Genomic DNA, 16,185 nt, shown 5'->3' on the forward strand with positions numbered 1-16,185 from the left:
CGCCAGCTGCGAGACCGTTGAACCTTGTAATGAAGAGAAATCTGAGGGAAACTGGAACAGCACCATAAAAAACATAAAGTGGGAGTTTTATGTCGGAGGACACCCGACCCTCTTCCGCTACACATTCTCACTGTCAGGAGCGCGGAACGTCGGAGCTGGACACCTCAAAAATTAGCCCCCCTTTATTTTAGACCTATTTTAGAAGTTAAGGGCTTTGACTTGCTGATCTTTGCTAAATATCCTCTAGTTATTTTAGGCTACATCAGATTATCCTTAAATACTTTCCTGCTTAATTTAAACTCTGACATGTATTGTTCCCTTTTTAAAAAAAAATTCTTTATTTATTCTGGACACAGCCTTGCAATACCATACATAATTGCTAATATTTTTTTCTTGTAAATATTATGATTTTGTGTCCTTAAAAATGTTTGTTAATACAGCTTTTATAATGTTCGTATTTCATTTATTCCACTGGCACAGCGATTACATTGACTATTTTATTTATTTTTTAAAATCATTCTAAGTTCGCCGATAACAAAAAATCAGCAAAATATAAAAGCGTAAAATACCATCTCACACATTTTGTGGTTAAAAAGGCCTGATGCAATTTTACACAAAGAAGAATTAGCCTATTTTTGCGATTATGCAGGCCATGCAGAACCTAAGCTGTACTATTTTACTATTTCAAATAGAATGCTTTTTGCTTGAATTAATGCAAACGTAAAAACATCCAAATGGGCGGTAAAAGTGGAAAAAAACGCTAATTAGCTTAATTTGGCTATCAGGCCCTATAACTGAATGAGACCTGTCTATTGGTGAAAATTGATTGTTTAACTGTAGAGAGAACACTCAGTAATGACTTAAGTGTCGCTAAATATTCCTCTTCTCTCCGCAGGATCGCCTTGACCACCTGCAGTGGGCTCCGATAGACAGCGTGTCCTTCACTGACCTCCACACTTCACTAACTCCATTTCCTACAGTGTCACATCGTCTGTGCTACGAGCTGGACAGAACACGGTGTGTTAAACTTTATGACAGTTTTTTATGACAAATAGTGTAATTGTTCTGTAATTGTTTGGTCAGTTTTAGAACAAAAAGTCTATATAAAATTATTAGTAATTCATGTGCTGGCCTGTAGCTTGTATGCAGAACATGTTCATGTTTTTTTGTGAGTGCTTACAAAAGCTTCAATATGTGTCTCTTCAGGCAAAATAACATTTTTGGGGATTTTGGGGTATATTTAAATTATTGCTATATACACCAGAAGCCATCTTATTTTCAACAACAACATTTTAACAGATGATATTTCTTTTTCACTGGTACAATATTATAAATGCATAATGCATCCTCTCCATGCTTAATGTCTTCCCTATAGCCTTTTTTAATTAAATGTACCTTATAGAACAATCTTCATTTTTTTCCTTCTTAAAGAAGGTGCAAGCAGCACTGCACACTTAAAAAAATATCTTAAAAAACAGGCATCCAAGACAATTTATCCAAAGCTGAACTAAAACATCATATTTTGCATATTCAAATGCATCAAAGTATGAAATTGTTTATGCCATAAAAAATTAAACAGTAAAAATAAGGACAGGCTATGAAGAATTTTTTGGCAGGTTCACAGGTGTGAGTTTTTATTTCCCTGTCTTACCAGCATGCATGTAGTAATTACAGAGGGTTTCCATATTCTTCTGGATCTTATCTTGACCTCCCTGAACTGCTGTTTCTTAAAATGTTTGGCAAAACATCTGCCTTTTAGGGGTGCATCAATAGTTTTTTTTTTCAAATGTTTGATTTGCTAAACAATGTCTGAGAGATTGTCAAAAACACTAAAGATTTTGCAATGTGTATAATACGCTTTTTACTACTTTTTCTTTTTACAAAAGAAATTAATATAGCCAAATGTGTGCAAATTTTGCTTGAGACTGTAAATGGTGCATGTATTATAATATGTTAGTAGCTCCCTAAAAAGATGTAAAAAGAGATCTAGACCTAAAAAAATCTAATTGAACTTACTAGATATGCCAGCATGTTTATTATATCAGATATTTTCTGGGAATTTTATGTCCACTCCCCCATTAAAAATACAAAATTAATGACAAAAAGGAAAGTAATATGATTTTTTGTGATTATGGCCTCAAATAAATAAATGTTTGTTTACCATCATTTATGTTTATTTATAAACATTAACAAGCTAAAACAGTTTCTTTTCAATTAAATAAAAAGCTTATCTCATATTTACTTATAGTTCTTATTATTTTTGTGGGAAAATGATTTATGAGATATTCCAAAAGTTTTAGATAGCTCTAAAACACTGAATAAGGTAAAACTTTAAAATAAGGTTTTGTGTTTTATTTATTTGCAACATTTATAAGCAGTATGAGGAATGTTATTCAGATTACTCAGGATCAGGCTTGTTTCTGTGTCTTGTTTCTGTAACAACAGATAATATAGAAAAAATAACTACTAACATTTTTTATATACATAAATGTCTTAACATGCTTAAAATACATTTTACATTAAAAACAAACTGTTTGGTAGTGAGATGAACTTTGTGTGTAAAACATAAGCATACTAATAAACCCTAAAACTAATCAATAGAATCATCAAACACTCTAATGTAAGTCTAAACGGTGCTGCATAACTTTCCACATAATAATTATCATTTACATTAAATATGTGAATATTGAATCTGTTATTTAGATAATTGCCTGTTGTAATTGAACAACTAAAGAACATAGTTGCAAAATGTATTAAATAAATGCAATACAACAAATTTAATAAAGTGTAGGGAGTTCACTTGAGTGCTAAATAATGTGTGTGTGTGTCTAATAGTTAATAGCCAAATATTTTAGAATAGATTGCATAAAGTCTAAGTTAGAAACTCTTCTATTAGTACAAAGATCTTCACCTGATCTATTCAAATTGCATGTATAAACATGATATAATAGAATATATGGTAGAATATCAGTAAAAAAATAATATACGATACATAGTGTAGACAGTCCAGTCTGCCTTGAAGAGAAGTACCAGTAGCATTATTTTGTGAATAATTGGAATTGTTGACAGGAACACAATAACAGCCGTCTAGTAATGCAAGGGAAATACAGCAGACAACTTGCAACTGTTATGAAAACACCTTTTTAGATGAGCAAATTCTTATACAAACTGTTTTGTACACCCATTTCCCAGAAAGATCACAGGAATTCTTTGGGACAATGGCAGGAAATTGCCACCTTAGTCTGACAGGAAACATATCCGATAACTGAGCTAGCCATTGCTTCTGAATTTGTCCAGTTGGAAATGTGCATTTGGAAGCCAACAGGCCGTGATCATTTGTTTACTTCTATGTAATATGAACTGTTGCATGTACATATATACAAGGTTTTAGCTGATATACAATTACAAAATAAAGTTCTATTCTAAAACGAATTTAAACTTTTTACTGTCTACATTGTTGTTCACCAATTCTGTGTGGCTTTTTACAGCCTGTATTGTTGGAGGCACATCAATTGTTTGTTGATGCATTTTTCATTCGAATGCTCAATATTTCTGGGCAATTATTGTGCCAGGAGAACTAGCCAAATTCCAGTCAAAATATTGGAATCACCCCTTTTCACTAAATCTTTTTTTTTTCATTGTTTGCACTATTATGTACATTGTAGACTAATTTTGATGACATCAGCGTTTGGGATATGTCTGTGATGAGGTAGGGTTAGGTCTGGGTTGAGTTTGGGATGAGTTTGGGGTGACTTTGGGATGGGTTTGGGATCAATTTTGGCTAAGTCTGGGTTGAGTTTGGGATAAGCATGAGATGAGTTTGGGAAAGATTTGAGGTGAGATTGAAATAGGCCTTGTATGAGTTTGGGATGAATTTCGGATTGAGTTTGGATTGTCCGGATTGAGTTTGTAATGAGTTTGGGCTATGTTTGAGATAAGTTTAGGATGAGTTTGGATTAAATCTGGATTGAGTTTGGGATTAGTTTCAGATGAGTTTGGGAAAATTTTAGGATGAGATTGTAATGGACTTTGTATGAGTTTGGGTTGTGTTTGGGATGAACTTTAATTAAGTCTGGGATGAATTTGTCCTAAATCTGAGAATTGTTTGGGGTGAGATTGGGATGAGCTTGGTATGAGTTGGAACTGTGTTTGGGTTAAGTCTGGGGTGATTTTGGATTTAGTCTGAGTTAAGTTTGGGTTAGGTTTAGGATGACTTTGGGTTAAGTTTGGGATGAGTTTGGAATCAGTGTGGGAAGAGTTTGGGATGTGTTTGAGATGAGTTTGGGATGAGTGGGTTAAGTCTGGGAGGAGTTTGGGATGGGTTCAGGGTAAGTTTGGAATAAGTCTGGGTTAAGTTTGGGACAGGTTTGGAATGGATTTGGATAAGTTTGGAATGAGATTGTGATGAGTTTGGTGTGGGTTCAGGATAAGTTTGGATTAGGTTTGGGATGAGTTTAAAAATTACTATATCCTACTTTTTAATAGCTTTGATGTATTTTCATACATGTACATTTTAAAAGCCCTTTACTGTCCTATCCTTCAGCTAAAGATCTGGACGTCTGATAAAACAAGAATTTTACTGTTAAACCAAAAATCTGTCTTCATGCAGTCATGAATCTCTAGCTCTCATCTACAATCATGCCCTCCAGCCCACATTAACAGTTGAAGCTCATTTCAAAGGCTCAGCACCACCTCCCGGGACCCGTCCCTGAAATCTGCCTATTTAGGAATTTGCTGTAACATACAGACATCTCTGATTACATCGAGCATCTGTGGTAATGAAGCCCTGGCCTCTCCGCTGTAATGTCTTATTTATTTAACTGAAGCGGTGAGAGAGCAGAGCGAGATGAAGAGGAGATGGAGATAGCTCGCTCTCCAGATCATTCTCTTCTCTCCAGAGGAACAACTAAATGGGACAACGGCACCAGGGAAGCTGGGGCGGGGTCCCTTTTTCACGCTAGCCCCGTCAAGGCCCGCATGCAGCAGTATAAACCCAACATACTCAGGCTGAGTTCATCCCTTACGAATGTAAAATCTCCATACTCCACTAAAGACTATTTTTGAACCCTTTAGATCCCAGAACCATATCTTTTTGTTGATACAAAATTTAAAAAGTTAACATTTTAAGGTTAAAATGCAGATTTAACATTAATGACAAAACAACAGCTTCATACATTGGATTTTTAATGTTTTGCTCTAGAAACAGTTTCAGAACAAGTTATTTGGATCAGAATGTTCAGAATACATCAATTAGTGCCTTTATTAAAGAGTTAAAGTGAAGGACAGAGTGTTGTAAGTGTAAATGTAGAGAGCAATTACATCCAATAAACCTACCAGACTGCTCTGTTTTACGAATTACTATTTTATGCATTGCATGGATTGTCATGCCAAGACACTGATAACATTAATTGTAATATTTTGTCCTCTACAAACTCAGGAATACTAGAGCATTTTTCTAAAATAAATATATTAGACATTGCAGGGATGTGGTACCTGGACACAGCAACCATTAATTAGAATATTTTACTTCCACTCAATTTGGTAATACTACTGCTTTCAGTTTAAAAGAAAAAAAAAATTAAAGCGACACTCTGGAGGTTTTGGGAGATTTAGGGATTTGTAGACCTTTCTGGTGATATATGTATGTATGTAATTCTTTTAATGCAGGTTAATGTAAACCAATTGCTGTGTCAAATTCTGTTTTTGAGTATATATTTTTTGTTCAGCCAACAATTACAGCCAACAAAACTACCAGACCATTAAATTAAAAAGAAAGAGTCTGTAAGTTTTAAGTATGTGAATTTGAAGACCTCTAAGACAAGAATGTGTAATTGCATATATGGAACAGAACTTGTAATGCAGGTTAATGTAAATAAAGTGCTTTTTATTTTTTTCACTGGTGAAATAAAGAGAGCAATTACATCTAACAAACCTACCAGACCACTCTGTTTTAGAATGAACATATTAGACATTGCAGAGATGGTAGTACCAGAACACTGATACCATTAATTAAAACATTTAACATCCCCCAAGTTTAAATATAAAAAAACACATTTTTATAGACTGCTACTTTAAATTTACAATCTGTAGGTTTTTGGGGATTTTGAGACCTCTCTGGTAAGAATGTATAGGTCTTTAAATACATGTTAATGTAAATAAATGGAGCCACATTCAGGATCAAATTCTGTGTTATTGAATGTTTTGTTTATTTGTTTATTTTGTTTATTTGTGGAACACTGTTACAATGTACAGAGCAATCACAGCCAACAACAAACCTACCAGACAAAGAAAAAGTCTGTAAATGATGTGGATTTGGAGATTTGGAGACCTCTCTGGTGAGAATGTGTAATTGCACAAAGCATGTTTTATGCAGGTTAATGAATGAATGACATGAATGATTGTGTACAATTCTGTGGTTTTGCGAATATTTTTATTAATTTATGAAATACTGTTGAAAGGAAGAGAGCAATTGTATCCAACAAACTTACCAGGACACACTGTTACTGGAATGAATATATTAGATGTTCCCGACGTATTAATATTACTGATTAGAATATTTGGTCCCCTCTCACCTCAGGAATACTACTAATTTCAGTTAAAAATCTTAAATTAAAAATATTAGGCACTGCTGCTTTAAATTAATTAAATTTACTTTAAATTTTTTCATTTTTCAGAGACACGATCTTTTAATGGGGTCAAATAGACCCCAAAGTTAAAGGGAGGGTTAATGTCTTACAGTTGCTTCTTTCCTAAACCATAGCATTTTTATTCTCACCAAGTTTTTTGGCTTGCTACATTCAAAAATGAACAATGAGCAATCCCCCGACTCTGTGAGCCCCCCATTATTCATCCAAGCCAGGCCTGAAGATCAGTCTGAACGTTCTGGGTGAGGTGGAGGGATGGGGGTTGTTGGATGTTGAGGTGCTGACTTGGGTGGGAGGACCCTTCACCCCTCGCTCTCTTTCCGTCTTTCTCTTTCATAAAGCTTGACTTACGATTTCACGGCTGAGCACAAGTTCTCTCAGATTCATGCTCTTATAGTCTGAAGCATCAGACGAGCGGGGAAATCCAGCGCCTGGAAAAGGCATCCAGGAGGCTCTCGTGTGCTGTAATAATTTGCAGGGGGAAGTATTAAATTAAACCGCTGCCGCCGTTTTATGAGCTGTGCATCCCTGTAAATTAATGGGAGGCTTTGCAGCCACCTGATGAGATGCCACTCATCAGAATCGCTGCGGAGTGACGTAATATAGCTTGTTAATTTAAGCCGTGCCGTGTTCTGCCAGCAGATAGGCACAGTGCCCTATAGGGTTTACTGCGGTATAACATGGACCACCCTACAGAGTGGAGAATGTAAATCTTTACATTAGCCTCTCTACATCTCTTTTTTTTCCGCTTGTGGAGTAACCCTCATACCACACATGCCCAACATATCCAGTCCAAGTCTGGGGAAAGCATGAGAACCTAAACCTTGTAAAGTATTTCACAGATGTTAGCTCTGAATCTGAGAAGCTGTGGTGCAAGCAGTCCTCAAACCTGCTCTGTAAAAATAAAAGTCAAAAATGTAAGGTAACAACTTTAAAACTTTAAAACCACTTTAGGTTGTGGCAAAAAATAATATTCTGTTCAGATTTTTTATTTTCAGTGTGTAATAGAACTTCAGATATATGGCATGGGCTAGCCACAATTGCTAACAGACAGCCTATTTTTAAAAGTTTAAGCTACACTGCTTACTAACACAGCAAAAATTGAGTCACTATGCTAATACACACAGCAATCACAGGTTAGTCATGATGCTAACAGCTATCCTTGACACTGTTGGAGTCATGATTCTAACTAACTCAGCTGCCAGGCTTGGAAGTTTTAGTTTAGAACGGATTAGCAAAGAGCTGCAATGCTAACTGACACAGCAGGTAGATTCTGCTGGAGTTGGAGTTGGAGTTGAAGTTGTTGAAAGCTAGTTGCAATTCTATTAGCTGACCGTGTAATGGTTGGAGTCACTATGCTAAAAGATAAAGCAATCGAGGCTTGTTGCAATGCTACTAGTTGACTTTGGGAAGGTTGAAGTCTCTAATGCTAATACACACAGCAATGGCAGCTCAAAAGGCCTAAAGCAGGTTAGTCATAATGTTAAATGCTATCCTTGGCAGGGTTGGAGACATGATTCTAACTGAGAGAGCTGCCAGAGTTATGCTAACTGCTAACTGACTCAGCAGCTAGACTGAGCAAAGTTTAAAGTAGGATTGTTGCAATGCTACTAGCTGACTTTGGGAAGGTTGGAATCTCTATGCTAATTCACAGAGCAATTCCAGCTCAAAAGGCCCAAAGCAGGTTAGTCATAATGCTAACCGCTCTCGAGCCAGGTTTGGAAGGTTTGGAACAGTTTAGCTATGATGTTATTTGCCAGCACGGTTGGAGCCACAATGCTTAAAAACTGCACTCAAGTATTGCATGGTTGAAGTGTGCTAGCCATGATGCTAACAGCCAACTTCAGCAGAGTTCGAGCTGCACTGCTAGCTGATACAGCAGCCAGACTCTGCTGGAGTTGAAGTTGAAGTTGGAATTCTAGGAGTTGATTGTGTAAAGGTTGTAGTCACTCTATTAATAGTTACAGCAGTTAAAGCACGGAAGGTTTGGAACAGTTTAGCTTTGATGCTATGTGCCTGCCTCACCAGGGTTAGGGATGTGACACTTACAGACATAGCAGCTGAGGCTTGGAAGGTTTGGAACGAGTGTACTAGCCATAATGCTAACAGCCAACTTCAGCAGAGTTCGAGCTGCACTGCTAGCTGATACAGCAGTCAGACTCTGCTGGAGTTGAAGTTGAAGTTCGAGAAGGCTAATTGCAATTATAAGAGTTGACCATGTAAAGGTTGGAGTGACTATTCTAATAGACAAAGCAATTGAGGCTCGGAAGGTTTGGAGCCAGTTAGCTTTGATGCTATGTGCCTCCCTCTCCAGGGTTAGGGATGTGTCGCCTACAGACATAGCAGCCGAGGCTTGTAAAGTTTGGAACAGGTTAGCTATGATGTTATTTGCCAGACTCCAGCACGGTTGGAGCCAACAAACATTGCAGCTATTTGTTGTAGCAATGTTGGAGCAGGCTAGCTGTAATGTTAACAGCCAGCCATGGCCATTTGTGTCCATTTATTTTTCACTCTATTAGATGCTCATACTTTTAGTAGCTAAAGTGAAGTCAAAAATAGCTCTGAATCTGTTGCTGCACAGTTTGAGTTTGAGTTGGTCATCCTCTAGTTCTTCATCAGTGGGCACGGGATGCTTTCCACAGGATGCTGCCCACAGGACACTGTTGGCTGAATATTTCTGGTTGGTGTACTATTTTCAGTCCAGCAGTGGCAGTGACTGAGGTGTTTAAAAACTCCAGCAGCACTGCTGTGTCTGTTTCAGGTCCAAGAGGTCAAAAAAAGGCATTGGGAGTGTCTGGGCCATGTCATACACATAAGGAAGTACCTTTTTACCACATCAAGCACTGACTGGGTGTTGCATGGTAAGTGGAGTAGAAGGAGACCTCTCAGAACATCTTAGAACACGGAGAAGAATGGTGGAGAAGAAGATGGAAGACTCTGGGAAGACCTGGAAGGCTCTTTGTTGGTGCCTTATTACACACTAATACACCACCACCATGCCAGTACATTCACTGAAGTGCTGAGAACGAATGACCCACCACCAAAATAATAATAATAATAATAGCTGCTCTATGGTGGTCTATTCTGTGGGGTCCTGACCATTGAAGAACATGGCAAAAGGAGGATAGTAAAAGAACGCAAAGAAACAGATACAGGTACAGATACATTTTCGGCGCTCGGCACAATTTCGCACAACACGCCGCCATCCGTCTTAGCGTCTCCTAAAGCAGAGGTGAAATAAGAGTGGGTGGAAGAAACAGAACCCTCTGTGGAAAATAGGAGCCTGAATCATGGGAGAGAATTTAAAATCTCCTCTCTCCTCAATAAATCCCGCGAGCACTCATCATTCACCGGGCTTTTTAGCCCCAGCACAAAGAAAAACAGTGTCTGAAATGAATACTCTGTCACCTCTCATTCTTCTCCGCCGGCCGGCGCTGTGAGAGAGGGTGTTGTTCCTGTGGAATGGCGTCCGGGGGACTCTCGGATTTTACCGTGCCATGCTCTTTTTCTGTGGCATTCGCTTTGAGGCCCTCCAAGGCCCTCCGTTCCCTCCCTCGCTCCTTCTCTTTCTCCTCAAACCCCCACCAGACATGTCTGACAGTCTGAACTCGGCGCAGGCTGCTCACCAGACTACAAAACTCATTCATCTGTGGCCTCCGACGGTCAAATCTGGATCCAATAAAGCAGCACACTATTGATCCCTTGTCTGAGGTGGCTGCTGTGGTGGCGCTCCACCACTAGAGGGCTCTGTGGTCCAGGGAAGAGGCTGAAATCAGGCTGTTGCTGCTGGGACCTGCATTAACAGCAGCACACATATCTAGAGGCTGCACAATAATTCATACAGTTGTGTTAAAAGTGTTTACCCCTTCATGATTTATTAGCTTTGTTGCATGTTTGTCACTCTTAAATGTTTAAATTTTAGTCAAAGACAACACAGTAAACAAAAGTTAACAAAATGCAGTTTTTAAATGAAGGTTTTTATTATAAAAGGGAGAAAAAATCCAAACCTACATGTCTATCCAGTTAAAACATAACTTAACTGTGAGTACACTGTCTCTAGCCACACCCAGGCCTGATTATTGCCACACCTCTTCTCAATCAAGAAATCACTTAAATAGGATCTGGAGCAAAGTAGCAAAGTAGATCAAAAGATACTTAAAAGCTAAACACCATGCCGATATTCAAATAAATTCAGGAACAAATGAGAAAGAAGAAAACATGGAACAGTGGTGAACCTTTCCAAGATTAGCCGGTCAACCAAACAAAATTACACCAAGAGCACAGCAACGACTCATCCAAGAGGTCACAAAAGACCCCATAACAACATCCAAAAAACTGCAGGCCTCACTTGCTTCAGTTAAAGTCAGTATTCATGCCTCCACCAGGAATAGACTCAATTTTGCCAAAAAACATCTTGATAATCCCAAACACTCCCAAAAGAGATCCCTAAGATGATCCCAAAATACTCTCTGGACTAAAAAAACAAAAGTTAAACGTTTTGAAAGGCGGTGCATCCTACTACATAACACTTTTTCACACCACTGTATATACATATACGCATGTACATGCATGTATGTCTACAGTAAACATTTGATCTGATTTGAAATCATCACAGTTCTGTTAAGGGTCTGTCTCATTCCTAAGGTACTGTCTATTAACTGTCATAAACTCTTTTGCATTTCTAGCTAACCTTACGGCCTTAGCTGTTTTGCTGACTAAAAATACAATAAGACTAAAGAAAAATTATTAATAAGAAGTAAATATTATATTATATAGTATATATTGTAATTAACTTTTTATCCAGAGCTAATTACAAGGTTATTCTTATAACAGAGGTGGGCCAATGTAGTAAAAAGAGTCTTGCCCAAGGACTCTTATTGGTGTTGCACAGTATAGTTCACAAGACCTGAGATTGAACCCCAGTCTCCCACATAGTAGCTCACTAGCAGGTGGTGGTGTTATCCACTGCACCACACCAACCACCAAGAAGAGATTAGTTAGATGATTTAGCTAAAAAATATTGATTTTGACCTAAAAAAAGGGAACCTTTACTTAAGTCTCAGTTTTTTTAAAATATTAAAAGACAGGGTGGGTGCTGAAAAGTTGGAAAGAAAGGTGTTAGTAGTAATCTGTGACCTGTTTTTCTCTCACCAGCCAATTAGCATGCATATTGTCTTTTAAACATATAGATATTTGAAATTTGATGTAGCTTTTTTAAAAATATATTATATTTTAATCTAATTATCACAGTTAACACCTCACAGTTTTCTAAAAACTAAAAAAAAAATGTTTCTGAATGTTTTTGCTTGGGCTTCATGTTCTAGGAAAACTCTCTAATGGGTATTTAATGGGTATAGAACCTTTTTCAGCTTATATTGGGTTTTTTTAACATTTAAACAACAAGATTTCTCAACAAGTGTTCCTTATGCAGAGACAAGACAGGTCCAGGACAAGGCCTAGACAAGACCAGGACCATTCATTTATTTTCAGTCTAAAACTAAAACCAAGACTAGACTTGGGCTTCTAGAACACAACTACTGAATGTATCCAGTTTATCTATGTATCTAGACTAAAAGAACCCCCAGACTCTACTGGAGTGGGTGGTCTGTCTGGGAGATTATATTAAAAATAGATTATAACAGCTATAATAAGGCAACAAGCTCACGTAAACCTCTGAATTCAGAACCGCATTCCATCAACGAAATTCATACACAACCCCAGAATCAGCAGGAAACAGCCACAAACAACAAATGTGCAGGTAATTACTTTAATGGGCCAAAACAATGGAACACACAGAGAGGCGGACCCGGCAGCAGCTAATCACTCAGCCATGTGCTTCACAGACAGCAGCGCGCACAAACCCACCGCCTAGCGCTGCGCTAATCAGCTAACGTTACCCTGACGTTATTCTAGCGTTTGGAGCACAACCACGGCAGCGGCTCTGTTTCTTTAAGGAATGGGAAAGAATGCTGTGGTTTTTTGCCAGGGTGTTCAGAGCAGTGCCCCTAACAGTCACACACACACACACACTCACTTCTTTGAAGTTATATCATTGTGAGTCTTAACCCTTTCAGTCTAACAGTCACATTAAACATGTCTCAATTAATTCAAGTTAGAACATAGTATTCCAGCAAATATATAAATAATGGAAATAGAACCAGTAACCTACAGTATGTAGAGATTGTCTTTTAAACATGACATAACCTCAACATAGGGTAATATATCTCTATAGTCATTGCATAGTTTTCATAGAATTTATTGAGCAAGCTTAGAACCTTTATTTGACTGTGGGATAGCAGAATAGGGTTCAAGATTAAAAAAAAGCATAATGTAAAGGTTCTATACCCACTTTAAAGTTTCCAAGCTTTCAGTGACCAAGCCTATAACCACATTGGAACCATTATACTGTATGTAAGACTGTGTAACATTAGGTTGGATAGAATTATGATTAAAATTAAAGAACCTCACCAAAAGCTAAAGGTTCTATACCCATTACAGAGTTTTCCTAGAATTCAATGAATGCAAGCCTAGAATCATTAAGAAAACGCTTTTTTTTGTTAGACTGTGAGATATTTGGTCAGATAGGGTTTAAGTTTAAAGGTTCAATACCCATTACAGAGTTAGAACCTTTATTTGTAAGATTGTGGCATCTGATAGGGTTTAGGAATAAAGCACACCAGCATAAGCTAAAGGTTCTATACCCATTACATTGTTCTCTTAGATCTTGATGGATGAGTTTAGAAACATATGAGAACCTTTATTGATTGAGTTTTTTATAATAAAAATAATTATATTAGGAAATAATCTTCCTAAATTCCTCTCTTGTAGAGGTAAATTTTCAGCAACATAAAGGGGGACAAAACTGTTGAATGATTTGGCAAAAAAATGTTCATCTGTAAAACATTATAAATGATGTTTAAAAAATCATTTGAGTAATGTTTTGTGATCACTATTTTTTGTGTGATATAGTTGGGATGTGATTATCTTTTGTTCCTTTTATGTTTGTTATTATGTATGTTTTATATTATTATGGTAGAGGCTTTATTTAAGCAAATGGTTTTTGCCTTTACCTGCACTGTATTTTTGTTTGTGCAAAAATAAAAACCTAATATTAGAACAAAATGTAAGATATTAGGTCTGATAGGGTTTAAGATTAAAAGTAAATGATTTATGCCTATTTATAAGATTTGTTGTGATGCATGCCCAATGTAGAAACTTAAAACAAAAAAGCATAAAATAAGCATATTGTAAGGTTCTATACCCGCTACGCAGTTTTCCTATAATTAGATGGCCAAGCCTATAACCATGTTTGAACCATTTTATGTAAGACTCTGCAACAAATAAAATTCATGTTAAGATTATAGAACCTCACTGTTATAAAATGGTTCTATATCCATAAGTTTTTGTTACAATTTAATTTTTATTCAATACTAAAATTATATTTTTTAGTTTTTAGTTTCTTTAAAGTTTGTTTTCGTGGCAGTTTGCTACAAAATGTGGTAGACTGTACCATCAGCATAATATTTCCAATTATTGACTGCTCCCAAAGAGCTCAAATGGCAAAAATAAAGGGAAAAAAATGGGGATGTTCTAAGGTGTGTCATGGCACCTCCAGGAAGTTAATCACCGGATTATTGATTACACCTGTTTGCAACAATGTATACTGTACATACTGTATGCACCCTCACTCCACACACACCTTGCTGAGTATTGTTGGTTTTGCACAGACAACATATTATGCAGATATTACAGATATTATTTTTATATATTTAACCCTATCAGATCTAATGCCTCACAGGTAAAGGTTCTAAACCCATTCAGTTTTCGTAGATCTCAGTGTACAACATAGGAACTTTAATCGGTAACAGGGTTTGGGCACAAGATAATAAATATACAGTATACTCATTAAACAGTTTTTTTTTTATAGAACTTGATTGCCAAGCCTAAATCAATATAGAATATTTATTTGCAAGACTGTGAGATGATAGGTCTGACAAAATTAAATTAATAAAGAATACTTGTTTTTTATGTTTTTATTATTAAATTTTTTCATTAATTGGAAACAGACCAATAGAAATACTCCAAATTACTTAATCTATTCAAATCAAATATTTTTAAATTGAATTCCTCTAAAATTTAAGAGGCTTCTAAGAGGATGGTGAAAGCAGTAAAAAATGAACTGTGTGATATTCTGCTGTATTGAATTATACCATATACTGGTGCAGTTGTGGCAGAAGACTGATAGAGGGCGCAGTTGAGCTTTAAAACATATTAAACCCATGCTGTTCTCAAACCAAAAATCAGCCTTTTTCAAGTCATTTGAAGTCATACAAGATATTGAGTTGCTTAAAGCCGAACTACACACAAAAAATACACACAAAGATGAAATACTTCCAGTGCATGTTTTTCTTTTTCTTTTTTGGAGTTCTCTACCTTAAAACTGGATTTAAAGACTAAAAATAGGCCCAATGAAAGAAAATCCCTCTTGAACTTAGTTACTGTACAGGGTTCAGCTGCGTTTTCGTCATGTGAATAAATCCTACTTGACACAAACAACTATAACAAGCAGTCTGTCCTGCTGCCAATGTTTGTACTGTTAAAAATGTAACGTTGCATCTTGTTTACTGAAGCTGCTGCCACTAAATCCCAGCCCTGCCCAAACATGGCAGCAGCTGTACTCCAACCCCAGCGAAAATAAAGTAAACCGATACAGCCAGATACGGGCCTACAAGTGCACACACTCGTACACACCCGCGCATACACCATGCAGCCATGCGCTCATGCGTGCACACCCACACACACACCTGTACGTCTCAGAGCTGTTATCTGTAGCCTATATCTTATACACCAGCCTCCTGCAGCACTGCTCACTCTACAACCATTTACAACAATTTACTTTAAATACAGATTACCTACATCACACTCAGATTACCTTACAGTGCACTTAAAAACTATTACAAGATCATTTTATCTCTGGAAAATTACATTAAAATTACATGAATAAACATGAAATGTGTCATGTTATTTTCTGAGAAAATTCTCTAAAACTTTAGTACGTAAATTATCTGTTGATGCTTTTTTTTTGCTGACTCCATGCTCAGCTCAAATTTGAAACAGGCTAAAAAATGTTAGGAGTGGCTTGGAAGAGGCACTGGGTGATGTATGGGTTTAGAGGCAGGGCATAAGGGTGATCTGATTGGCTGAGCTGCAGCAGCAGTGTTCCTCTGAGAGCCGTGAGATGCAGATGGTTGGACATCATCCAAGGCAATAGCACAGTTGAACCTGAGAGGGCGCTGCAGAGGCAGAAATTACCACAATAAAAGTGTTTTCTTAAGGTTAGGAAGAGTTTATAAAAAAACTAAGCAGGACTGAAATGTTTCAGTACTTTTAAAGGAACATATTTTAGCTATTAATGCAAAAATATGGTTTAAGGTTTAGTGGCTCTTTAACAAGTCTAACTGTGAAATGTGATTCAAAGTAAATAAGCAAATACATATTTGTGGTAATTGTACACAAAATGCAGTTCATAGCTGCAAGATAA

The 16,185-nt window shown here is 36.9% G+C and overlaps 1 protein-coding gene across 1 annotated transcript in view; it reads left to right on the forward strand.

The window, feature by feature from the left end:
- The window catches only part of LOC103026716 (ATP-sensitive inward rectifier potassium channel 1), a 342,879-nt gene that overhangs the window by 217,208 nt on the left and 109,486 nt on the right, over window positions 1–16,185 (forward strand). The window lies entirely within an intron of this gene.

The sequence above is a fragment of the Astyanax mexicanus genome, chromosome 9, assembly GCF_023375975.1.
Source record: "Astyanax mexicanus isolate ESR-SI-001 chromosome 9, AstMex3_surface, whole genome shotgun sequence".
NCBI lineage: Eukaryota > Metazoa > Chordata > Actinopteri > Characiformes > Acestrorhamphidae > Astyanax > Astyanax mexicanus.